Genomic DNA, 27,451 nt, shown 5'->3' on the forward strand with positions numbered 1-27,451 from the left:
CCCTAATAAGACATATGGAATGGGGTAATCTAGAAGCGTCAAGTCCTTAAATATAATAACCAGAACCCCCTGGGTTGGGTGGGATATTCATCAGTGTTGACCCCCGCTCCCACCTCTGAAAAACAGCTCTAAAATGTGACACTAGTTAAAGGAGTTGTCTCATTACAGAAAACCCCTTTCATATGAGAGCAGTCACTGGGATCAGCTCCCAAAACCCCCAGCAGAATACAGGAACGTTGCTGCCGATTGCTCATCTCCTCTGCAGCGGCCACTACAGGGGAAAAAGTGGTATTACTACTGTCTAGGTCCACCAGAGCAAGAGCCGCTGCTTGTGGTTGCTCAGGGAGAGGGATCTTGAACAATGGACCCTCTTTATAATGTCCGAAGTCCCTAATTAGACATTGTGATTAGTCAACGTCTTTAATAAATTAAAGACTAACTCCTGGGTTGGGAGGGACATTCCTTAGTGTTGACTCCAGTGGCGTAACTACCGCTGTAGCAGCCATAACAGCTGCTATGGGGCCCGTGTAATGAGGGGGCCCATGCTGACTGCCAGCATGAGCCCTCCATGTCCGGTGGCACCGCTAGCAGCCGCTATGGCTGCTGCAGTGGTAGCGACGCCACATACATTAGTATCTGCGTCCTTAGGACTAATACTATTGAAGGCTATGGCAGAGCAGGGAGGTATCTCCCTACTCTGCCATTTACTAGGCCACTGGCCTTCAGCCTGCAGCCCATAAGGCCGTCACTGGATCATGCCGGCCTACACAAGGATCCCGTCAGCATTGTGAAGAAGCTCCTTTCATCGAGGGAATGGCGCCTAGGTGAGTAAAATTTTTTTGTTTTATTTGTTTGAGGGGCACTGCCTACAAAGGGGAGGTGTGGGCACTATCCACAAGGGGGATGTAGGGGCTGTATGGCACTATCTACAGGGGGGCTGAATGGTACTATCTTCAGGGGGGCTGTATGGCACTATCTACAGGGGAGCGCTGTATGGCACTGTTTACAGGGGGGGCACTGTATGGCACTATCTACAGAGGGCTGTATGGCAGAATCTACAAGGGGGGCTGTATGGCACAGTCTACAGGGGGGCACTGTATGGCACTGTCTACAGGGGGCGCTGTATGGCACTATCTCCAAGGGGGCTGTATGGCAGAATCTACAGGGGGGGCTGTATCGACCAATTTACAGGGATGGCACTATCTACCAGGGGGGCTGTGTGTGGCAACCAGAGGTGGGGAGGGGGGTCTAGTCAAAAGTTTGCTATCGGACCCAGTCCTAGTTACGCCCTGGTTGACTCCATCCTACCTTTGAAACACAACTCTGAAATGTAACACTAGTAAAATAAATTTTCTCATCACGGACAACCCTTTAATATTAAGGATGCTTGAGGAATCAGGTCTGGCTCCCAAAACCCCTGGTAAAATCGGGGGAAATTTGCTGTCAATTTGTCATCTCCCCTGCAGCGGCCACTACAGGGGAAAATTGGTATTACTATAGAGCAGGGATACCAGAGCAAGAGCCACTGCCTGCACCGGCTCATGGAGGGGAGTTAATGAATGAAAGAAAGACAATAAGGTTTTGTGTAACATTTCTTATGGTTGTCCCCATCCCACCTCTGAAATACAACTCTATAATGTATTAAAAAATGGCCATTCTTGTCCCTTTGCATGTTCACAATCTTTTATTTTTATTAAAACTATTAGAGGAAGGAGGGATTACATGCATGTAAAATAACAGATAAATTATCTACTCAGGGCAGGTCTGAGCACCAGTTGACAGCAGAAAGCCGACAAACCACAACGTTATATGGAGGGAGGTCGCATTGAAGCAACATAGTGATAAACCGCTACTCCCACTCCTATCATCCATGAGGTCCACTGCTTACTATTATATATACACTCAGATGAGGCTTCTATAAGGTTCCCGTCTTTTGACCTGGATTATCTACAATTTGTTCCTCTGTCTTTTGTTTCTCAAATAACTTTTTTTTTTTTTCCTGATTGACCTTGATAGACATTTGCTATTTTTGTTTTTTAACCATCCTAAATATGCAACAGTCACAACTGGGCCTCGTTACTCGTTCCTATAGTCCACCCAACTCCATACAACTACAGGACCATAAGAAGGTGGATGACATAGACCAGTAATCCGATGAACCCCCTCATACCTATCTCTATACAAATGAATATACATCTTATCTTATATATCTTTCAAAGGAAATCTGGTCTAGAAAGAGGGCTGGTCTTATAGAGGTGATCTTCTCATAGAGTTGATCTTCTTACAGTCTATTGATTTTGTACTAGACTTTCCTATTTAAGTGTAAGGCCTTGTTCACACGGCATGTATTTGACGCGTTTTTGATGCATTTTACTTGCCGAAAAAAGCGTTGAAAACGCATGATTTAATCTTCCCATTGACATCAATGGGAAAGCGCATTGTTAGTGCATATGATGCGTTTTTTTACGTGTGCATGTTTAAAAAAACGCGTTGTGTAAAAAAAGGAGCGTCAGGTCAATTCTTTGGTGCATAAAAAGCACCGAAAACACGCACAAAACGCGGATAAAAAAACACGTTAAAAGCTCCTGCATTTTATAAAGCAGTTTTAAAAAATGCTAGCGTTTACACGTTTTTTAGGGCCGTGTGAACAAGGCCATATATGTGATGACTGTCATTTCTGCTTATTACTATTTTTTTTTATTCATCGTTTGCTTAAAGTGTAGCTAAACGTTTGACAAACTTCTGACATGTCATAGTGACATGTCAGAGTTTGGATTGGTGGGGATCCGAGCACGGAGACCCCCACCAATCGCTATAATGAAGCAGCTGAAGGTCTCGTGTGAGCGCTGAGCCGCTTCGTGTCTGTTCGGCTTTTTCCGTAAATAAATGTATCGGTGTACGGATTCAATAGAAAGTATATGAACCCGTACTCTCATACATCGGCTTTCCGGGAAAAGCTGAACAGACACCAAGCGGCTCTGCACTCACACTAGACCTTCAGCTGCTTCGTTCTAGCGATTGGTGGGGTCTCAGTGCTCAGACCGCCACCAATCCAAACTTCTAACATGTCACTATGACATGTCAGAAGTTTGTCAAACCTTTAGCTACACTTTAAGGCATATGTCCAGATGGGGGCTTAAAACGAATGTCTTATTATTACTACCATGTTGTTTTCAGGTGCAACAATCTTTGCTGATTAATTTCATTATACTCTTTATAGGAGTTAGAGCTCAATTTTTCTGAGAGCTCCAAATCCCCTGTATAGAAATAAAATGAAATGATAAAACTCTTGCTGCCAGGAGTCACCACTAGGGGGAGCTTAGTAGTATACAGTTTTTCTATTGAGTTCTGTGCATAAACAGTATCCAGTAAGATCCTTAGCTCCCTCTAGTGGTGGCTGCAGGCAGCTATAAGTTTAGCATATAAGCCTATACAGAGAATTTTGATCTCTGTATCAGAGAAACATTGCCTAGACCACAATACTGCTTTATTATCAGCATACAATGTTGCTGTTATTTAGATTAAAAAAATACAAAATTGTGATGGACCTCCTGCCCCCTCAGAGGCAACTGATTCGGTTCTTTCACTCTTTCATACTTTATACTCCAGCTCGGTGTGCTCAGTTTGGCTGCTGAGAATAAGCAGAAGCCCACCGTAAAGATTATCGGGCATCTGCGCACAGAGACTAAGGAGAATGAGGGGGGCCCTGGAAATCTCCATTAGCGTGAATATATAAATATATATCATGAGAAGGAATTCATCAGAGACATGTTTAAATCTATTTTCTTGAACATTTAGACATGTAAAAATAATTCAGGAAGTTTCAAGTTTCTGATCATTTTCTGTACGGAGGAGGAAAATGATTCTTACATTAATATGATGTTATTTTTATTCATGCTGGCGACACAGAAATCAAAAGTGCATTAAACTTATAATGGGAGTTAAACTTTTAAAAGCTTCTTGAAACTGTATACTGGTCTATGTACGATCCGCATTCTAAGTGCTAGTCCCATTATCACCGCTCACCAAAAATGTGCAGATGATTTTGCAAAACTAAAAATCCACTTTTAAGAAAGCGTTTTGCCTTGTCAGATTTGTCACAAGTAATGTTTTTTTCTTTGCTTTTTTATTTATTTTTCTAAATTGGAACAAATAGTAAAATATTGGTAAAACATTAGTGTTTCTTCAGAAAAAAAATGTGAAAACCATTCTTTAATATCTTTCTTCTATGCTAAGTTCTGATTACTTGAAATGACAGGCCTAAAGCCTGAGGCTGCACTACTGAGAGGATCTGATAACCACATGTCCCCTTCTGGCTTCTGGCAGGCACTCTCTGCCACATAAGTAGATATCAGGATTATACATGGTACATGGTGGTGGGGGCTGTTATAGGTTTGGCATTAGGGTAAAGAAGCTTCAATTTATTTAAAGGGGTTAACCAGTCCCTAAAAATTGATGGCCTATCCTCAGGATAGGCCATCAATATCTGATCGGTCAGGGTCCGACTACCGGGACCCCCGCTGATTAGCTGTTTTGAAGGTCCCGCAACACTCGTACGAGGGCTGCTTCCCCTTTATTCCAGTCACTGCTCACACTGTAAATCGCCGACACAGCAGTAGTGGCGGTTCACAGTATTACAACCTTCTCCCATTGAAGTGAATAGTAGAAGGCTGTAATACTGTGAACCGCCGCTACAAGCGTGTCGGTGATTCACAGTGCAAGTAGTAAGGGAAATGAAAGGGAAGCAGCGCTCGTACGAGCGCTACTGCCCCTTCAAAACAGCTGATCGGCGGATGTCCCGGCAGTCGGAGCCCGACCATATAAAATATTGATGGCCTATCCTGAGGATAGGCCATCAATTTTTAGAGACTGGACAACCCCTTTAAGTCATCAAATACAATAATATCCTACCTGGCTAGAGACGTACTGTAACTCGAAGCTCCTGGAAGCAAAATTAAAAATCTTTAACGGGACCTATAAGTCCCCAAAAAAGTTGGACCTCCACAAGTCTGGTACATCCTGGAGAGCAATTTCCAATGTTCATCAGTCCAAACGTTCAAGGTCCCACAGTCAACTGCCCAAACGATAATATACAAGTTTAAACATCATGGGACCAGGTAGCCATCATACCGTTCAGGAAGGAGACGTGTTCTGTCTCTTAGAGATGAACGTATTTCGGTGCCAAAAATACAAGTCAATCCAAGAACAACAGCAAACGACCTTGTGAAGATGCTGGAGAAATAAGGTGCATACGTATCTGTATCAACAGTAAAACATGTCCTATAACGGCATGACCTGAAAAGCCGCTCAGCAGGGAAAAAGCCACTGCTCCAAAACCTCCCAAAAAGCCAGGTTGCAACCGCACATATGGACAAAGATCTAACTTTTCTGATGAACCAAAAATGGAACTGTTTGGCCATAATGACCATTGTTCTGTATGGAAGAAAAAGAGGGGGCTTGCATGCCTAAGAAAACATCCAACTGTAATATGTGAGAAAACTAGGCAACAAGTGTTTAATTTCCCTGCAGCGCCTCCGGAGTGGAAATGAAGCATTACACAGTACCTATTGAGAGCAATGTAGTGTATGGACGTATTGGGTCTTCCGGAGAGAGATGGATTATCTTTGTAGCTGCTCTCTACTCCGGAGACCCGCTATACCAAATAAACCCCTTTAAGATTAGGGTATGCATCCCTTGACCCATCAAAATAAGGACTCTTCTTGAGAAGCACGGATAAGGCAACATCATGTTGTGGGGATGCGCTGCTGCAGGAATGACTGGTGCACTTAACAAAATAAATGGCATAATGAGGATGAAAAATAATGATAAGATATTAAAGCAATTTCTCAAGACATCAGACAAAAAGTTAAATCTTTGGGGCAAGTGGGTCTTCCAAATGGACATTGACCAAAAGCATACTCCCAAAGTTGTGGCAAAATGGCTTAAGGACGACAAAGTTAAGGCTATGGAGTGGCCATCACAAAGCCCTGACCACAATCACATAAATGTATGGGCAAAACTGAAAAAGTTTTGAGGAGGTCGAATTTTGAGTGAACGAGGAGGTCTACAAAGCTGTTCTGTCGGGAGGAATGGGTCAAAATTCCAGTAACTTATTGTGAGACACTTGTGGAAGGCGACCGAAAACGTGGGACCCAAGAATGCTACCAAATACTGACCTAAGAGAGGGAATGTGAACTAGGACTAAATGTCAGGAATTGTGAAAAACTGAGTTTTTTGGAAGGTGGATGAGGTGTATGTAAACTGTACATGTACATCGTGATGTGTGAAGGGGTTAAAAGAAACACATTTAATGCTGATCTACAATTGTTTAAAGAATGTGTCAAACTTTAGAGAAATCTGGAACATATTGTAAGACGTGTTTGTAATTGTTTAAAAAAGTTGACTAGAAATTAACATTTCGTTTTGGCTGAATTCAGGCGAACGTGGGGAAATCCGGACGTTAATATTTTGCCCCGTGCGGCTCCCGTTTTCACGGATCCTCATAGACTTGAGTCTATTGAGGGATCCGTGAAAGTGGAACAAAATAGGACACGTGCTATTTTTCAACGGACTTCACACGGTCCATTGAAACAACGGCTGTGTCAACGGCCGCATTGAAATACATGCGTCCGTGTGACGGCCATTGTTTTAACGGCCGTCATGCGAATTCGGCCTAATGTTGGGGTTCCATTAAAGTACTTCACTCAAAGGCCAAATTCAGATGACCGTGGTATACGTCCGTGTGACAGCCTTTAGAACAACGGCTGCCACACGGACGCATGTATTTCAATGGGGCCGTTCACACAGCCATTGTTTAAGCGGACCGTGTGAAGGGTCCGTTGAAAAATAGAACATGTCCCATTTTGTTCCGTTTTCACAGATCCCTCAATAGACTCAAGTCTATGCAGGTCTGTAAAACGGACTGCCGTTTTTCACGCCCTAGTTTCCCCACCTTCGTCTGAATTCGGCCTTAGGCAACGTTAAAGCTCTTTATGTCGGGCCCCCACCGCTGAGACAGTGCTGGCATATACTATTAATGCGTTATCACTTTATGAGATGGGTAAACTCATTTTTTATTGTTAGAACCCGTCAGACAGGTTAGAAATGTAAGATAGGTGGGGATCTGGCCTCTCGGACCACACTATTGAATTGTAGTGTTATCCCTCTCCCTAATGCCTCATGCACACTTCCATCACCGTTTTCCAGGCCGTTTTTAACGGATCCGTGTGCCCGCTTTAGCGGCTGTGTGATTTACGTGTGCACTCCCGTGTGCACTCCGTGTTTCCGTTTCCGTGCGCCGATGATGGTACTGTCCAGGGTGCTGAAAGAGCAGGGTTGTTCAGCGCTAGTCACTGTACAGGGTGCTGAAAGAGTTAATGGGCTGCACTGATTGGCGGTAACACTTTCAGCACCCTGGACAGTGACTAGCGCTTTAGAATGACCATGCTCGGCGCTCGCAAAATACAATTTTAATGAAATAAAAGAAAAATAATAAGTTCATACTTACTTTCCTCCTGTCCGGCCTCCTGGGATGACGTTTCATTCCATGTAACCGCTGCAGCCAATCACAGGCTGTAGTGGCGGTCACGCAAGTCAGGATGACGTCAGAAGGCCGGCCTCCAGGGATGACGCTTCATCCCACGTGACCGCCTCTGCAGCCAATCACAGGCTACAGCGGCCACATGGACTGCCGCGTCATACAGGAAGGTCGGACTGGAGGAAGAAGAGGGACTCGTCACCAAGACAACAACCGGGTACGTATGAACTGCTTTTTATTTTATTTTTATCAGCAGCCTCTTCTCTCTATCAGTGATTGATAGAGACAAGTGGCTGCCGATTAGTGTAATAAATCTGTAATGTACTTCTGCCCGCCCGGCCGTTGCTAGGCAATGGCTTCGTCACTAGGCAACGGCTCCGTCACACATGGACGGCACACGGATGCCGTCAGTTTTTTTGACGGCCCCATTGACTTGCATGGGCCTCACGGTCACGAAATCTCGGACCAAAGTAGAACATGCTCTACTTTGGATCGGAACGGAGCAACGGGACCGTCAAAAAAACTGAAGTGTGCATGGCACCATTGAAATGAATGGGTCAGGGTTCTAGCCGTCATAAAAACGGCTAGCACCCTGAACATAAACACTGAAGTGTGCATGAGGCCTAAAGATGAATAGAAGTATAGGAAAAAGTTGATTTGCCATTCCAATTTTCCCATTTACAGTGACTGGGAGCGATGGAAGTAGCCATAGGAGCGCAATAGTCTGTTTCCTACTCTGCCATTCATGTCTATGGCCGAGGGCAATGATTTTGAGGACTTCCTTCTCGGCAATGGGAGGTGGGAAGAATTGGGACCTCCATCTATCTTCCTCAAACTGTCTGATTGGCTAGTTACAAAATAGGTGGCTGTGGGGCTAGTCCTTTCATCCAATATATTCTACAATGGTTTATTAAACCAATATATGTCCATGATAGAAGAACGTTGCTGACTTTTAGACCTTTATTTTGCCTATCTTTGTATCCAGGATGCAGCTTATTACCTACTGTCAACCAGAAGAACATTCTGCAGGACTAATTACGTGAATATTTATTTCACCTGTGATACAAAGTTGGAAATGAGCTCTTGAATAACGAAGAATGGAGTGTTATCTGGTATCTGGGAACACGTATAGCGGCAGATTAATGGCGTGTGACATTGATTCAGTGACACTCCATTTAATTTAGCCTCTTCCGCACAACAGCTAGGAAATAGATCAATCAAGGAAAGTTAAACTCTAAATATATAGCCTTGATGTTAATGTTACTAGAAAACTTCTGTTTGCACCTCGGGCCTATTTCCATGCAATGCTTTACATATAGATGTGTAATCCGCGGCCATGAACCGTCACATATAGATTTACTGGCAACCTCCACTCAGCACATGATGAAACTAGTAACTCAGAGTCAGCGATGTTATGCCCTCTGCTTATATTAATATTGCAGCAGTAAATCTTTACTGTTGCTCCTCGGGTCATTGGGAATGTTTGGCCGGGTTTATGCAGGTGCATTGGGGCGAAAACACAATAGATGTTGACAGTCGGACATAACTAGTACGCAGACCCATAAGAGGACGTCAAGGATATACAACCGCTACCATGTAGATGGTCTCCAGGTGACGCGCTGAATGAGGGGATCAGGCGTTGCCACTGGGGGAAGAGGCCGTCGAATACTTGTTTCTTCAGTAGGGACCCTATAAGGCAAACGGCACAAGACATTGCATCTATTGAAATCAATGGGATGTCCTATTTCCTCCAAAGAGAGTGTCGCTCTTTATTATCAGCTCCCCACTCTGTTGGATAGAAGGGGGTTTCTAGCGGAGGACTCCTATGATATCCACATGACCTAAGAGGGCACGTGGATGAGAGTTCTCTAAAGCGGTCAACTCCATTGAAGAGTTTTTATCATGGCTACCGGTCTGGCCATTATCCTCCTCTCCCACCAAGTTCCTACCCATCTTAAACCTATTCCGTATCCGAGCCAGCACCACTCTGCTCCCCCCAGCCTTCTGGCACATGGACTCATCTGTCGCTGATCTCCTTCTTCTCTGGAACTTCCTAGTGTGCTAACTGACCCTTCCTCCTCGAAAGGACCAGCGAACACACTAAAATCCACCACGTTTTACGAGGGAGCCTTTAGGTTCTTACTCTAGTTGTCTAGCTGTACTCTCCTGGTTTTCTATTTGGTTTATCTATTACTGAACCTGCCTGAACTTGAGCTCGATTGCCTGCCGCCTGCCCTCACCTTTTGTGAGTTTACTATGACGACCATCTGCCATTTGCCCTGATCTCTTGCTCTGCTTACCATGTGTGAACCTCTGCCACCTGATCTGACATCTGGCTCTTTCTAACCATGACAGACCTTGAATATGTCCACTGTTATTGTATCTCGCCTGTCCACATTTTCCCTTGCCAACGGAGACTACTCTAGTGGTAGCGACCTGGGGATTCTAGTGGCCAAGTCCACATCTCTGTACAGAGATTAAAGGGTAAACACCTAGTTTAGGCTCCACTCCCCAGTTTAGCCCTACACCAAATTCGGCGGCAGCACAGTGGGTCCACACCACCCTCTATTGGCCTCGTGATAGTCACCAATATATATGGAGCCCGTGACAATTTGCGTCTGTGTAGACAGTGTTCCTAATTACATAAATGGAACTATAATTCCTAACTAGCTTCTCGCATGGAGATATCTACTGTAAATTAAGCTGAATAGAAATTATGCTGTAGTCTCTTCATTTTGTTGGAGAGGGTCTTGGCCAGGGCCTTGACAAGGAATAGTTAGTGTAGGCACTCGTGACTTACAATATAGGGCAAATTATGGACATGGTGTCTGGAAATAGGATAAGCATTCAGGTTGACAACAGATGGCATTGATGCTCACATTGGGGGATATAGTCACTAGCCAAAGGGGGGCAATTATGGCGGGCACTTTGTACATTGTACTCAATAACCTATGTATATTAAAAGATTCTGAATAAACTGTATACATATACAGGGAGCATTCAAAGAGTTTCTCCACCAAATCTACCATTCGTAACGTACCGAAAGGATATGTCATATTGGTGGGTAACTGATTCTGGGGGCCCTAGAATGAAGGGGGCGCCAGTGCCAGGAAAAGCACAGCAATGTCATGGCACCAATCCTGAAAAGGCGATGTCTATAAATCGCAACACGCGCAATTCTTTATGCCGCGCCTGGTTGGGAGCTTCATCAGAAAAACACCAAAGGTCAGTGATCATAGAAAAAGCTTTTTAAGATATTAATGAGTCCATCAGGTCCACAGTTAATTCACAGAAGGACATAAACTGAAAGTAATAAATAGCCATACATAATTTTTAAAAAACAAGATCCGTCAATAGCAACTTGTTAACTGTTTCCATGTAGTCAACAGGAGATTCTGATGATATAATACTTATCCATTATACACCAAGCCAAGTTTAGTCAATTGTGGATCTTTACTTTGAAGTCTAATTCTACAACAAAATGCCTTTTACTAATCTAGTACAACCCCTCGTTCTCGTTATTTACAATGTTTAAGCACAAGTCCTCCCAAAATAGTCTGCAACATGGAGCCATCTTCCATAACGGCATCTGTCTTCATCAGTGGAGCCCTTCTGCCATATTTTTTTTCCCAGGTTCCCATTTGAATTACTGTCGGTGACCACAATAGTTAGGTCTGTTAGGAGACTAGAATCTGTGGTCACCGAGACAGGAAGTGATGTCATTTGATTGACAGATGAAGGCAGGAGGACATCATTTGAAGCAGAATAGGGCGCGACACAAGAAAATTACTGCATTGCCGTCACATTGCAGGTTTTTGTTACAAAAGTCACATGATGTTTTGTCACTGAATAGAAACTTTTAATAAAAAAATTAATAAAAAATGATTGCATACAAAGGTGAACATCGCCTTTAAGTATTCATAATCCTAGAATTGTTATGTTAATTACCTTCATTATCCCACTCAGCAACCTCCGCATTGTGCCGGTAACTTGATATCGCTCTCACCTGCCATTCGTTACAGAGTCAGCTGGTCCGTTGCTGGAGGTGTTTTTTTTTCTCATATCAGTCAGGTTTTACTAATTTATATTGCATCTAATCTAATGTAAAAGTTAATTGAAGTTACATAAAGAAATGTAAAAAGTAAATTTTGATCATTTGTAATACAGATAAACTATTACTTCAAATATAGAAATCCTAAACTATACTAATACTATCCATTATACCAGAGGATAGAACGATTATTATTAGTTTTCCAAAATGAAAAGTTAGAAGTTAAGACAAATATTGCTATACAGAGAAGCTACTTTTAATAGTGTGTGTCCCAACACAGTATGACACTGTCAGGAGAACTGATAGCTCCTCTATACTACACCACATAGGAGAGCTGACAGATCATCTATACTACACGACACAGGAGAGCTGACAGCTCCTCTATACTAAACCCCACAGGAGAGCGGACAGCTCCTCTATACAACACCACACAGGAGAGCTGACAGCTCCTCTATACTACACCACACAGGAGAGCTGACAGATCCTCTATACTACACGACACAGGAGAGCTGACAGTTCCTCTATACTACACCACACAGGAGAGCTGACAGCTCCTCTATACTACACCACACAGGAGAGCTGACAGATCCTCTATACTACACCACACAGGAGAGCTGACAGCTCCTCTATACTACACCACACAGGAGAGCTGAAAGCTCCTCTATACTACACCACACAGGAGAACTGACAGCTCCTCTATACTACACCACACAGGAGAGCTGACAGCTCCTCTATACTACACCACACAGGAGAGCTGACAGCTCCTCTATACTACACCACACAGGAGAGCTGACAGATCCTCTATACTACACCACACAGGAGAGCTGACAGATCCTCTATACTACACCACACAGGAGAGCTGATATCTCCTCTATACTACACGACACAGGAGAGCTGACAGCTCCTCTATACTAAACCCCACAGGAGAGCGGACAGCTCCTCTATACAACACCACACAGGAGAGCTGACAGCTCCTCTATACTACACCACACAGGAGAGCTGACAGATCCTCTATACTACACCACACAGGAGAGCTGATATCTCCTCTATACTACACAACACAGGAGAGCTGACAGATCCTCTAAACTACACCACACAGGAGAGCTGACAGATCCTCTAAACTACACCACACAGGAGAACTGACAGCTCCTCAATACTACACCACACAGGAGAGCTGACAGCTCCTCTATACTACAACACACAGGAGAGCTGACAGCTCCTCTATACTACACCACACAGGAGAGCTGACAGCTCCTCTATACTACACCACACAGGTGAGCTGACAGATCCTCTACACCACACAGGAGAGCTGACAGATCCTCTACATCATACAGGAGAGCGGACAGATCCTCTAAACTACACCACACAAGAGAGCTGACAGATGCTCTACACTACACCACACAGGAGAGCTGACAGATCCTCTATACTACACCACACAGGAGAACTGACAGAACCTCTATACTACAACACACAGGAGAGCTGACAGCTCCTCTATACTACACCACACAGGGGAGCTGACAGCTCCTCTATACTACACCACACAGGAGCGCTGACAGATAAGATCCCCTATACTACACCACACAGGAGAGCTGACAGATCCTGTATACTACACCTCACAGGAGAGCTGACAGCTCCTCAATACTACATCACACAGGAAAGCTGACAGCTCCTCTATACTACACCACACAGGAGAGCTGACAGCTCCTCTATACTACACCACACAGGAGAGCTGACAGCTCCTCTATACTACACCACACAGGAGAGCTGACAGCTCCTCTATACTACACCACCCAGGAGAACTGACAGATCCTCTATACTACACCACACAGGAGAGCTGACAGCTCCTCTATACTACACCACACAGGAGAGCTGACCGATCCTCTATACTACACCACACACGAGAGCTGACAGATCCTCTATTCTACACCACACAGGAGAGCTGACAGATCCTTTATACTACACCACACAGGAGAGCTGACAGCTCCTCTATACTACACCACACAGGAGAGCTGACAGATCCTCTATACCACACCACACATGAGAGCTGATAGCTCCTCTATACTACACCACACAGGAGAGCTGACAGATCCTATATACTACACCTCACAGGAGAGCTGACAGATCCTTTATACTACACCACACAGGAGTACTGACAGATCCTCTATAGTACACCACACAGGAGAGCTGACAGATCCTCTATACTACACCACACAGGAGAGCTGACACCTCCTCTATACTACACCACACAGGAGAGCTGACAGCTCCTCTATACTACACCACACAGGAGAGCTGACAGCTCCTCTATACTACACCACACAGGAGAGCTGATAGATCCTATATACTACACCACACAGGAGAGCTGACAGCTCCTCTATACTACACCACACAGGAGAGCTGACAGCTCCTCTATACTACACCACACAGGAGAGCTGACAGATCCTATATACTACACCACACAGGAGAGCTGACAGATCCTCTATACTACACCACACCGGAGAGCTGACAGATCCCCTATACTACACCACACAGGAGAGCCGACAGCTCCTCTATACTACACCACACAGGAGCGCTGACCTGCTCCTCTATACTACACCACACAGGAGAGCTGACAGATCCTATATACTACACCTCACAGGAGAAAATTAGACTGTAGCAACATTAATACTTTTTTTTATATGTTTTATAATGATTTTTTTTCTTCAGGTACTTTGTTGTCCTACTTATTTTAATATGGAATACTGTAAAGAAGTCATCTTCAACCTGTGGTTTTTCAACTGTTGAGCCTATGCCTTAGGACATTTCATTCGTTTTTCAGCAGCTTGAGAGCCACATTTTGAGACCAAGTCATAAAATTTGATGTAATAATATATTTTTGGACTGTTATCGGCAAACGTGAATTTTTCTTTTTACTAAATAATCTTATTCGAACGTTAGTAAATGGAAAGGTCAACTAAAAAAAACACAAACAGAACATTGTCTGCTCCTGTAATGATTCCACTTGGCAGTTACGTTTCCTGCTACATAATTCAATGATCAAAAGTCTCAGAGAAAAACACATTATTCCCAGACAGTGTTTGGATACTTACAATACAAACCTTACAAGTTTTCAACTTGAGTAGATACATTCACTGCAGCAAATGTCACCGCATCACCCATGTTCACGATATCCTTGACATTTCTGCTTAGAGAAAAATACTTTATGTACCGACTCAATAGAGAAAGCCATTAGAAAAGAGGAGGTAAAAATAAAAGTAGCACAACATACAATTTTCTGTTTGCAGAAGAGATGATAATGGCAGCAAAGTCAACAACAAGAAAAAACACGACATTATATGCAATAGAGGGTCGGTCAATAAACCCAACTTTTCACTGATTTATTCTTCATGATGTTTTCCTTTGACTTGTATGATCGCCAGATGAAATGTGACCATGAAAGACAAAAGGTTCTTCCTTTCTATATAGCTTCCAATTCATTACATAATGCTACAACTTGAAGACTTTTGCAATTGCCTTGAGTCCTGCAGGTAAAGAATGGTCTAAGCAAGGACACCCACTATAGGTTGATACGGTGGTAACCTCTAAGTGAACTGTAAAAATCCATCCTTACATGATGACCCTAATGATCTTCTCACATTAAAAAATAGATCAGTAGGGTCCTGCCTTTGATACCCATGTATACTATATGCTACATCCATGACAGAGGCGTAACTTGAAGCTCCTGATCCCTAGTGCAAGATCTGTAACAAGGCTCTTCAACAATCTTGCATAATTTCCATTACTTGCCTCCTCACATGGTGCAGAGAACTTTTCAGTCCCCTTAGGCTCCAGGGCCCAGGCAAGACCTCAACCTTTGCACAGGCTATAATATTGCCCCCAATCCTTGGCAAAATGAGCAAGTTGGCAACCCTACTACTAGTTTTGTAACATTGTCCATCCATGTTCAATAAATGGAACCTCAGCTGTGACTACACATATGAAGTACGTGTATTGCAAGGAACTTATGAGAATCATATAAAACATAGAACACTTATATACTTTAAACCAAGTAATATATCTTATTACGGGCAAGTGGCATCTTCCTCACCTTCCAGCAGCCTGTAGTTACCCATTTCCTGCCCGTAGGCTTCCTTTTAATTTTAAGAAACCTCCTCTAGCAGCAGAGTAACTGAAGACACACGAAGGAGGAGAGGGAGGGGATGAAGCTGCACTCTCTTTTTTGGTCTGAAGGGGGAACTCAGGTATATGAGGTGGAGCAGCCGGGAGGAGACACCTGATTGGTCAGAACCGCTCTCCAGTTCCACACCGGAAAGAGCCCGTCCACTGTGTAAAGTTATAGAAAGATAATAAACATTTACAGAAATTATGGAAAGGGAAGGAAAATACCTCAAATATCGTAATATTCATAATCGGAGTACATCTACTTCCCTTGGCATTCGTAGTATGGAATAGCATAGTAGATTACGATAATATACACAGAGGAATACAGTAAAAAAAAAAAAGTGTTTTTCTCTACAAGAGAAGCCTTTTGGCGATGTATTCCACTGTAGGGGTACAGTATATGTTGGGAAATTCTCTCGAACTAAAAAGTAACGGGAACAGAGTCTAAGCCAGTCGCTGTTACATTACTCAAGACTTCTGAAAAGCCTAAAGAACGAAACTTCAGCACGGATAGATCTAACAGGTAAAAATATGCTGATTAAGCAAAATATGCCATCGTCTCAGATGGAGAGCTCAAAACGTAAGGAAGTAGAAGGTGATTCATCACGATGTCTGTGTGTCCACCCCTGCTGTTGTCTTATACTTATTAGCCTAACACAGATGGATCCCGGCCATTAGCATTCAATCCTTGCACAAACCACCCTTCTTCATTACATAAATGTTTTCCTGCTAATGCAGCTTTTTGGATACTTATTACTAAGATTGCCGACTAAGCTGATGTGTAAACTAACAAGGAAAAAAAGTAAAGTGCGGGTCAATTTAGTATAGACATTGTCGAAATAAAATATGTTCATCTGTCTTATAAGAAAGGTTTGTAGAACGGAAGACTTTTTCTTTTTAATACGGCAGTGACTACCTGTAGCGTGTATGAGGACCTATTACTTATCACATATTCATGTAGCTTCTTAGGTTGGGTAGTTACACATCTTGCAAGAGTTGGAATTACCTAGCACAAACCATTGAGTTCCTACTCAACCCAACTAGATGGAAAGGGAAATAATTATTGAGTGATTGTAATGGTGGGGGGGGGGTAGGGAAACGGACAAGTGAGCCCTAATCTACCCGCCACTCTGTCCCTGCCTACTTGCAACGACCCGCCCTAGACGACGGGGTACAACTGGGCGGCGGTCCCTGCGCTCAGTAAGTGCATGACAAACACGACAAACAAACAAGGGAACACAAGCAAGGGAAATGGGCAGTTGCTCGCGGAAACACCGTGAGCAACAGAGTAGTGAACGAGCCGAGTCAAGCCAGGAGAGGCGAGGTACAAAGCGAAAAGCAGAAGAGTAGTCGGTAAGCCAGGGTCTGTATGGAGCAGGATCAAAAAGTAGCAGGAGCTGTAGCTGGGCCAGGAAACCTCAAGGAAAGAATTCACAAGCACAGATGGACAGGAAGAGCAGGCTTAAATAGACCGAGGGCGGGAGCTAGCTGAGTCTGGCCAGGTTGCGATAGGCTCTCCCACTCCTAAGCCTGCCAGCCTGAGTGGAGGAAGCTGGTGTCTGTCTCAGGGATGTACACTCAGGTGTTGACTGATTAATTCTGGGAGTTAACCCTGAAGCAGTGCCTGGCAGATCCTTTACAGTACCCCCCCTTTTATGAGGGGCCACCGGACCCTTTCTAAGTGGACCTGGCTTACTGGGGAAACGCAGGTGGAACCTCCTGACCAATACCCCAGCGTGAACATCCCGGGCGGGTACCCAAGTCCTCTCCTCGGGCCCGTATCCTCTCCAATGGACCAGGTACTGGAGGGAGCCTTGGACCATCTTGCTGTCCACGATCCTGGCCACCTCAAATTCCACCCCCTCAGGGGTGAGGACGGGAACAGGAGGTTTCCTCGAGGGGGCCAAGGACGGGGAGCAGCGTTTCAGGAGGGAGGCATGAAACACGTTGTGTATACGAAAAGACGGGGGTAACTCCAGCCGGAAAGAGACAGGACTGAGGACCTCAATGACCTTATACGGCCCAATAAACCGGGGAGCAAACTTTTTGGACGGAACCTTGAGACGCAAGTTCCTGGATGACAACCACACCAGATCCCCGACCACAAACAGGGGGTTAGCAGAACGTCTTCTATCGGCCTGAGCCTTCTGTATGCTCTGGGACGCCTCTAGGTTCTTCTGAACCTGGGCCCAGACTGTGCACAGATCCCGATGAACGACCTCCACCTCGGGATTGTTGGAACAACCAGGTGAAACGGAGGAGAACCGTGGATTAAACCCAAAATTACAGAAAAAGGGAGAGACCCCTGACGAGTTACTGACCCGGTTATTAAGGGAAAATTCGGCGAGGGGAATGAAAGAAACCCAATCAAATTGACAGTCAGAGACAAAACATCTTAAGTATTGTTCTAGAGACTGATTAGTCCTCTCCGTTTGGCCATTGGTTTCAGGATGGAAGGCAGAGGAGAAGGACAGATCAATCCCCAACTTATTACAGAAGGCTCTCCAAAACAATGAAACAAATTGTACCCCTCTGTCAGAAACAATATTGACGGGGACCCCATGGAGACGCAGGATGTGTTTGATAAACAAGGTAGCCAACGTCTTGGCGTTGGGTAGTTTCTTGAGGGGCACAAAGTGGCACATTTTACTGAAGCGGTCTACCACCACCCACACCACCGACTTGCCTTGGGATGGAGGCAAATCGGTGATAAAATCCATGGAGATATGTGTCCAAGGTCTCTGGGGAATGGGCAACGAACGCAGTAAGCCCGCTGGTCGGGACCTGGGAGTCTTGGACCTGGCACAAACCTCACAGGCGGCGACGTAGGCCTTAATGTCTTTAGGCAAACCAGGCCACCAATAATTTCTGGTAATGAGGTGTTTGGTACCCAGGATGCCTGGATGGCCAGATAGTGCGGAGTCGTGATTTTCCCTAAGTACCCTTAGCCGGAATTGCAGGGGAACAAACAGCTTGTTCTCAGGAAGGTTCCCAGGAGCTGAACCTTGATCAGCAGCAATTTCAGAGACTAAATCGGACTCGATAGAGGAAATGACTATACCTGGAGGCAAAATACAAACAGGATCTTCCTCCGAAGGAGGGCTGGCCATGAAGCTACGCGACAGTGCATCCGCCTTAATATTTTTAGACCCGGCCCTATAGGTAACCAAAAAATTGAATCTGGTAAAAAACAACGCCCATCGAGCTTGTCTCGGGTTTAGCCTCCGGGCAGATTCTAGGAAAACCAGATTCTTGTGGTCGGTAAGGACCGTTACCTGGTGCCTAGCCCCCTCCAGGAAGTGGCGCCACTCTTCAAATGCCCATTTAATGGCTAAAAGTTCGCGGTTGCCAATATCATAGTTACACTCCGTGGGCGAAAACTTCCTAGAAAAGTAAGCACAGGGGCGGAGATGGGTGAGGGAGCTGGTACCCTGGGACAAGACGGCCCCCACTCCCACCTCGGACGCGTCAACCTCCACAATAAATGGCTCCCTTTGGTTGGGCTGAACCAGCACGGGGGCCGAGATAAAGCACTTCTTGAGGGTCTCAAAAGCCTGGACGGCCTCAGGGGGCCAATGGAGGACATCAGCACCCTTGCGAGTGAGGTCCGTAAGAGGCTTAGCGACGACCGAGAAGTTAGCAATAAATCTCCTGTAATAGTTAGCGAACCCCAAAAAACACTGTAGCGCTTTCAGGGAGGCAGGTTGGACCCATTCAGCCACAGCCTGAACCTTGGCAGGGTCCATGCGGAATTCATGAGGAGTGAGGATTTGACCTAAAAATGGTATCTCCTGTACCCCAAATACACATTTTTCGATTTTGGCAAACAGTTTGTTTTCTCGAAGGACCTGGAGCACTTTCCTGACATGCTCTATGTGGGAGGACCAGTCCCTGGAAAACACCAATATGTCATCAAGGTACACTACAAGAAATATCCCCAGGTAATTTCTCAAAATCTCATTTATGAAGTTCTGGAAGACCGCAGGGGCATTGCACAACCCAAAGGGCATGACGAGGTATTCGAAATGGCCTTCGGGCGTGTTAAACGCAGTCTTCCACTCATCCCCCTCTTTGATGCGAATAAGGTTATACGCCCCCCGTAGATCCAATTTAGAGAACCATTGGGCCCCCTGAACCTGATTAAAGAGATCAGGAATCAAAGGAAGGGGATACTGGTTCCTTACCGTGACCTTATTCAGGCCACGGTAGTCAATGCATGGCCTAAGACCCCCATCCTTCTTCCCTACGAAGAAGAAGCCAGCACCTACCGGAGAAGAAGAGGGACGAATGTAACCCTTGGCCAGGGATTCCTGGATATACTCCCTCATGGCTTCACGTTCGGGACAGGAAAGGTTAAATATTCTACCCTTAGGAAGCTTAGCTCCTGGTACCAATTCGATAGCGCAATCGTATTCTCTATGAGGCGGTAATACTTCGGAGGCCTCTTTAGAGAAAACATCAGCGAAGTCCTGAACAAACTCGGGTAGCGTATTCACCTCCTTAGGGGGAGAAATAGAATTAACAGAAAAACATGACGTACAACATTCATTACCCCATTTGGTTAGCTCCCCAGTATTCCAGTCAAACGTGGGATTATGCAACTGCAACCAGGGAAGACCTAGAACCAAATCGTACGATAATCCCTGCATCAATAGTACAGAGCACTGCTCCAAATGCATGGAGCCAACAAGGAGTTCAAAAACAGGGGTATGCTGTGTAAAATAACCATTAGCAAGAGGAGTGGAGTCGATACCCACTACCGGAACAGGTTTAGGCAAATCAATCAGAGGCTTTGTAATGGTGTGGGGGGGGTAGGGAAACGGACAAGTGAGCCCTAATCTACCCGCCACTCTGTCCCTGCCTACTTGCAACGACCCGCCCTAGACGACGGGGTACAACTGGGCGGCGGTCCCTGCGCTCAGTAAGTGCATGACAAACACGACAAACAAACAAGGGAACACAAGCAAGGGAAATGGGCAGTTGCTCGCGGAAACACCGTGAGCAACAGAGTAGTGAACGAGCCGAGTCAAGCCAGGAGAGGCGAGGTACAAAGCGAAAAGCAGAAGAGTAGTCGGTAAGCCAGGGTCTGTATGGAGCAGGATCAAAAAGTAGCAGGAGCTGTAGCTGGGCCAGGAAACCTCAAGGAAAGAATTCACAAGCACAGATGGACAGGAAGAGCAGGCTTAAATAGACCGAGGGCGGGAGCTAGCTGAGTCTGGCCAGGTTGCGATAGGCTCTCCCACTCCTAAGCCTGCCAGCCTGAGTGGAGGAAGCTGGTGTCTGTCTCAGGGATGTACACTCAGGTGTTGACTGATTAATTCTGGGAGTTAACCCTGAAGCAGTGCCTGGCAGATCCTTTACAGTGATCTTGAATTTTAGGCAATTTGCCAGATTTCCTGGGTATCCTCTCATTTATCCTGACAAGTCCCAAAGTAAAAAGAGCTAATAATGTCTGTAAGACAACATAACACACTCACCCTCCGTTTTGGAGCAAGAACACCCGAAGAAAGTGTCATTTGGTTCTTTGATGGGGCACTGTAGGCACTTTGTGAAACTTTGGCACTTCTTATCTGTGAAAAATAGGGCAATCTCTGGGCACCGGTTGCTATTTTTTACAGATACCACCCACACGTAAACTCTGCTCTTTACAAGACCTTCTTCTCTCTTCTCCATTTGTCTCCTCTTCACATTATTACCTCCAGGACTTTTCCTGTGCCTCTTCCCTTTTTCTGGCCTTCAATACCTCAAGACATAAAAAAAAAATTCAAAGAATTTGAACAGCACGATATGGCACTATCCTGGCACTATCCTGGCACTGTTTTTAACTCTCAAACTTGGCATCTATTGATATTTACATAGATTTGTGTAGACAGGGATCAAATGCAGGGGGGGGGGGGGAGACACAGCTCTATAAGCTGTGCTATATTCATCTCCAGCCGCAGGATACAGACCCGGTCACAGCGTGTGATGTCATCATCGTGTGATGTCATCATCCAGAGACCTATAGAAAGGAAATGTTCACTAATGTCCTCGCTTACTTATCAGTCCTGGTGGTGACTTTCCTGCCGTTTTCCAGATTACTCGTGTGGCTTCCCTGTGTTGTGACCCTTATTAACTTTCTACTGACCTTTGACATGACACAAAAGCTGCCTTCTGCTACCCATCTCTGGACCCGACTCTGACTGCCTGTTACTGATCCAGCTCTGTTTAATCATGACTCTGACAAAACCTGCTGCAAGCAGACTGACCGTCAGTTGGGGACTATCCTGAGGGTTAAGGGTGAAGAACGGGAGGATTCTTTATACTCCGCACCTTAGCTTAGCCAGCGCCAACCCAATGACGGTCTCTGGGAATTGTTTTTACGACCACTCGCAAATCCAATTCTTTGTTGGACAACTCTGTGTTATGAGTCTGAAGATGTCACCCGAGCACCAACTGGACTGGCATCCATGTATTCTCTTGGGCAAAGAGTCAAATAGAGAGAATTACAGTAGGCACCATGTCAGACCATACCGTGCCCAAAAGTATATTTTGTGAAATATGCGAACTTACGAAATGAAAAAAAATAACGAAGTAAATTGCAATTCTATTTCTCAAAATAATAAAATTAAGGTAAAAAAATGATAACCGTGCCTTGTGATTCCCACACTTCTCCACAAATTTACAATATTTCGCATTTGACTGCCAAGTCCCAGTTGCCAACGTTTTAAAAAATTAGACATGCCAGCCTAAAAGTACAATGGGGGCTGCAGCCATCGAAGTAGTCCATCACATTTAAATAAGTATCGCTTTGACGGAGCAAATATTTTCTCCAGAACGTTCCCTCTCATTACAATAAAGCTCCGTTTTCTAAACAATTGCACAATATTTCAACGAAAAATTGAATGTGCTCGAAGACTCAAAACCTCCAATTTCTTTTCAAATGGTCCCCGACATGCACTTGTCAGCCGCTGGTTCCAAATGGCCGTCACTATTGTAGTCTGTTATTTACTTGGGTCTCGGTAACTACTGGCAATATATTTACAGTATATAAGCAATGTTAATATAAGCGCCGTATCATGCCCAGAACAGTGAGTTCCTTCTGCCGCTGACAGAAAATAAAAACATCTTTGCATAGTATTTTAAGGCTAATGGGTTGCGATGACAGACTGGCTCGAGCGCATACATTCTTATTGCCGGAATTATGGCTGAATATCGAAATACAAAAGAATTTATCAGCATTTGCAGGAAGTCGCACGCCGTCAGATTCCATTGGCAACGAATAAATCTACCGAAGACTTAGAGAAGTGGCAGCCAATATGTTCTCCCTCTAAGTCGCGTGCATTTGTTTGTGGCACGAAAACAACATTTGTTTCAATGGGACGAGGTGTCGTTAAATAGAACAACTTATTATATCAAACAGAAAATGGAAAAAATGGTGATTGCAGATATCTATGGGGTATACACCAATAATTAGGAAAATTAATGTAAGAATTAATGGAGCGCACTTGTGTTAAAACCATAGAGCATAACATTTTGATCTGGTGCTGGGTGTGACCTCCGCCGAACACAAAAACAAAGAGACCAAGGTCATTTAGTGTAGTCGTCAAGTAGGGAACTGCGACATGGGGTGCTGCAGTCCCTGTTTTCAGTGGGGGTCCCCCCCCGTCATCCTAAACTTTTTGCATGGCCTAGTGATAAGACATTGCTCCGTAATGGTGGGGAAGGACAGAACAATTTTTTGATTTCTTTCCTCTTTGCATCTCAGCGCTCATAACTTTATTATTTTGTATTTTGTTTTGTTTTTTTGCGGGACGAGTTCTACTTTATGTAAATGCTATTTTTGATACATTATCGTTTAAATTCTATACATTTTTATTTTGCCAAAAATGCAGAAAAAAGCAGTTACGTTTTTTTTTTCTGTTTTTTTTTTTTTATTCCTGTAGGGGGATTTTAATTTTGATTTCGATTTTTTAACTTTAATGTGCTGACATATCTATATACTGATAGTACAAAGGCAGTTGTAAGAGTATAACTATGTACAGTACAGTATGCCTTAACAAGAGGAAATATGGTCAGACAGCCCTGGAGTCCTTCAATGGACCCTGGGCCGTCTGTCAGTATATGGTATGTCCTTCGATTGTGTCACAGGGATTCCCTGTGATGCGATCAAAGGGAGTCCCCCATCTAATTTTCCCTTTCAATGCCGCGATCAGCGTTGATCGCGGCATTCAAGGGTTAACGGCGGAGGTCAGAGGTTTCTCTAATCACTGCGGTTAGAGCAGGGCTGAGGCTGTGTATTACAGTCGTTGCCCTGCTCCTGATGGTGCGGGCAGACATGCGGTACCCGCACGATCAGCATGACGTCTATGCTCGTCACAATGAGGCAATGTCCAGCCGCTCATAATGAGCATAGACGTCAAGTGTCGGCAACCAGTTAAGAGTTTTATATAAATAAAGCTTATTCATTGTATAGTGTAACTTTAGTATTTTAACATCTCGTCATTTTCAAGATCTCGGTTTGCTGTCTGTGAATAAGAAAATGTTTGTTTACATCCAGAGGCTTAACACCTGTCCTCATCATATCCAATTAACATAGAGCTTTGATACGCTTAAAGGAACTTTACATCTAGAAATGAATTATAAAAGTGTTTGTCAGTCTGTAGCAGAGGTGTAGCTAGGTTCTCCTGCACCCAGGGCACATATTCAGTTTGGCACTCCACCCCCTACCTCTTTCCCGACATCTTCCCCCTCGCCATGTTTGCTTTCTCTACCAATCAATGAAGTGTCATTTTTTTTTTTTTACATTTTTTTAATGTAACTCGAGCATAACACCATTTCTACATTTTACAAGTGATATAGTTCTATAAGGGAGTTTACATAAAAAGAAATTTAAAGAAAATAAAGAGGTGCCTGACTAAAACAGAGATTGTATAACTGAGGCTAATGAGACTATATGGTGACACACTGAACAGCCTGCTCTTGTAGATAGTGCCACACACAGCCCCCTGTAGATAGCTCCACACACACCCTTTGTAAATAGTGCCACACACACACACCTGTAGATATTGCCACACTCACCCCAGAAGATACTGCCACACTCCCCCCTAGTAGATGTGCCAGACATCCCCCATGTAGATAGTGCCACATGCACTCCCCCTGTAGACTGCGTTGCCGACCCTGTGGCCGGTGATTCCGCTCCTGGAGGAGCCCCTGACGTCAATGTCCATACATGGGTAGTGACATCAGGTGCTTCTCTAGGGGTGGAATCCCCAGCCAGAGCATTGCCAACGCTCTGGTCGGGGATTCCTCTCCTGGAGGAGCTCTTGATCTCACTGTACATATATAGACAGTGACGTCAGGGGCTACCTCTAGGAGCGGAATCGAAACCCTTTCCTTTGCTGATGATGGAGCTGTCTCTTTAGAATTCTGGCTTTTAAGACACTTGTTCGTCAAATTCAATATTTTCCAGTATTTCATCAAGAGAGAGGTCAATTATCCCAGATTCCTTCCAGATCATTTCTACATTAACTATAACTCAGTAAGAGATTACATTAGTCATGAGATAAATGTCTAGACTTTTTTTAATGCTACCATTCTGCCATGACTGCCTCTTGGGGTCGGCATTCCAATACGTTATTACTTTAACTGTAAAGAACCCTTTCCTATGCTGCTGATCGAGCTGTCTCTTCTCCACACAAAATAAGATACATTTTTTTCCAGCTTGTTCTCTTAAAGGGGTACTCCCAGAATTGATAATTATCACCTATCCATAGCATAAGTGTTTGATCGCACGTGCCCCATCACTCTCTTTGTGGCCACTCAATTCTCTGGGGAAGAGGCTCTTGAATGGGGGGCCTAAATTCCCTAACTCATCGGCTGATAAAGTAAATAATGGGGAAGTTTGGCCCCATTTCAGTGGTTATTATGGGGTCCTATGGTTATTTGTTACTCCTCAGGCCATGAGCCATCTCTCAGTCAATAGAGTGCATGCCTGTTTCCAAAAGAACCATAGAGGTGATCTGGTCCTTGTTTTAATCTTATGCCAGAATTGGCCATAGTATAGTGATTTATTATTAGTATATAAACACTGTTGCACTTAGTACCGGTCATAAGTGTTTATGTACTATATATACCACAACATTAAAACCACCGGCCTAATATTGTGTATGTCTACCATGTGCCGGCTCTGATCTGTTGAGGCATGGACTCCACAAGACCTCTGAAGGTTCCTGTGGTCTCTGGTGCAAAACATTAGCAGTAGATCCTTTAAGTCCTGAAAATTGGGAGGTGGGGCCCCCATGGATTGGACTTATTTTTCCTGCACATCCCACAGATGATCGATTGGATTGAGATCTGGGGGAATTTGGAGTCCAATTCAACATCTTGAACTCTTTGTCATGTTCCTCAGACCATTCCTGAACAATGTTTCCAGTGTGGTGGGGGCATTATCCTGCTAAAAGAGGGCACTGCCATTAGGGACCACCACTGCCATGAAGGGGATACTTGGTTTGCAGCAATGTTTAGGTCGGTGGTACGTGTCATATCCACATGAATGCCAGGACCCAACATTTCCCAGCAGAACATTGTCCAGATCATCACACTGCCTCCGCCGGCTCGTCTTCTTCCCATAATGCATCCTGGTGCCATCTCTTCCCCAGGTAAGCGACACACACACGCACCCAGCCGTCCACATGAAGTAAATAAAAATGGGATTCATCAGACCAGGCGCCTTCTTCCATTACTCCATGGTCCAATTCTAATTCTCACATGCCCATTGTAGGCGCTTTTAGTGGTGGACTGGGGTCGGCATGGGCTCTCTGAATGGTCTGCAGCTATGCAGCCCCGTATACAGCAAGCAGCAATGCTCTGCATGTTCTGACACCTTTTCATCATAGTCAGCAGTAACTATATCAGTAATTTGTGCTACGGCCGCTCTTCTGTGGGAACAGTTCTGACCATTTTTCCTGCTTACAACACATCAACTTCAAGAGCTGACTGTTCACTTGCTGCCTAATCTATACCATCCCTTAACAGGCACCACTGTAATGAGATAAGTAAGTTTTTTTTTATATCACATGTCACTAATTTTAATGTTATGATTGATCGGTGTAGTATATACAATCAGTACAGCCATGCCTGTATACTCCTATATACACATAGATGCCATGATACTATAGAGCATGTAATATAAGGGCAGCTGGCTGTACATACTGTAAACACACTGCTGCCCCTATTTCTATGGGAGATAAAATAAGAGAAAATTATATTATAATATATAAAAAGGAAAAAAATTATATTTAAGACTCTTTTCCCATTAGGACAATCCCTGTCCATAGGCTCTTTTAGCCAGACAATGGAAGTGAACAATGATGGTGTATCCAGCACTCGGTATAAAAGTTAAATGGTTTATTTGGTCATGTTAAAACAAAATATTTAAAACAAAAATCCCGGGACCACGTTTACGCGTTTCAGACCGTTAAGGTCCTTAGTCATAGCTAAGTCTGAAACGCGTAAGCGTGGTCCTGGGATTTTTGTTTTAAATCTTTTGTTTTAACATGACCGAATAAACCATTTAACTTTTATACCGAGTGCTGTATACACCATCATTGTTCACTTCCATAGCCTTGTATACCTGCTGTCGACACAGGACTGGGTTGGGGTTATTTTAAAGCACCTGCAGCATTTGAATGAAATCAACTTACATCATATAACACATTGAAAAC

This window comes from Rhinoderma darwinii, chromosome 2 (genome assembly GCF_050947455.1).
Source record: "Rhinoderma darwinii isolate aRhiDar2 chromosome 2, aRhiDar2.hap1, whole genome shotgun sequence".
Classification (NCBI taxonomy): domain Eukaryota; kingdom Metazoa; phylum Chordata; class Amphibia; order Anura; family Rhinodermatidae; genus Rhinoderma; species Rhinoderma darwinii.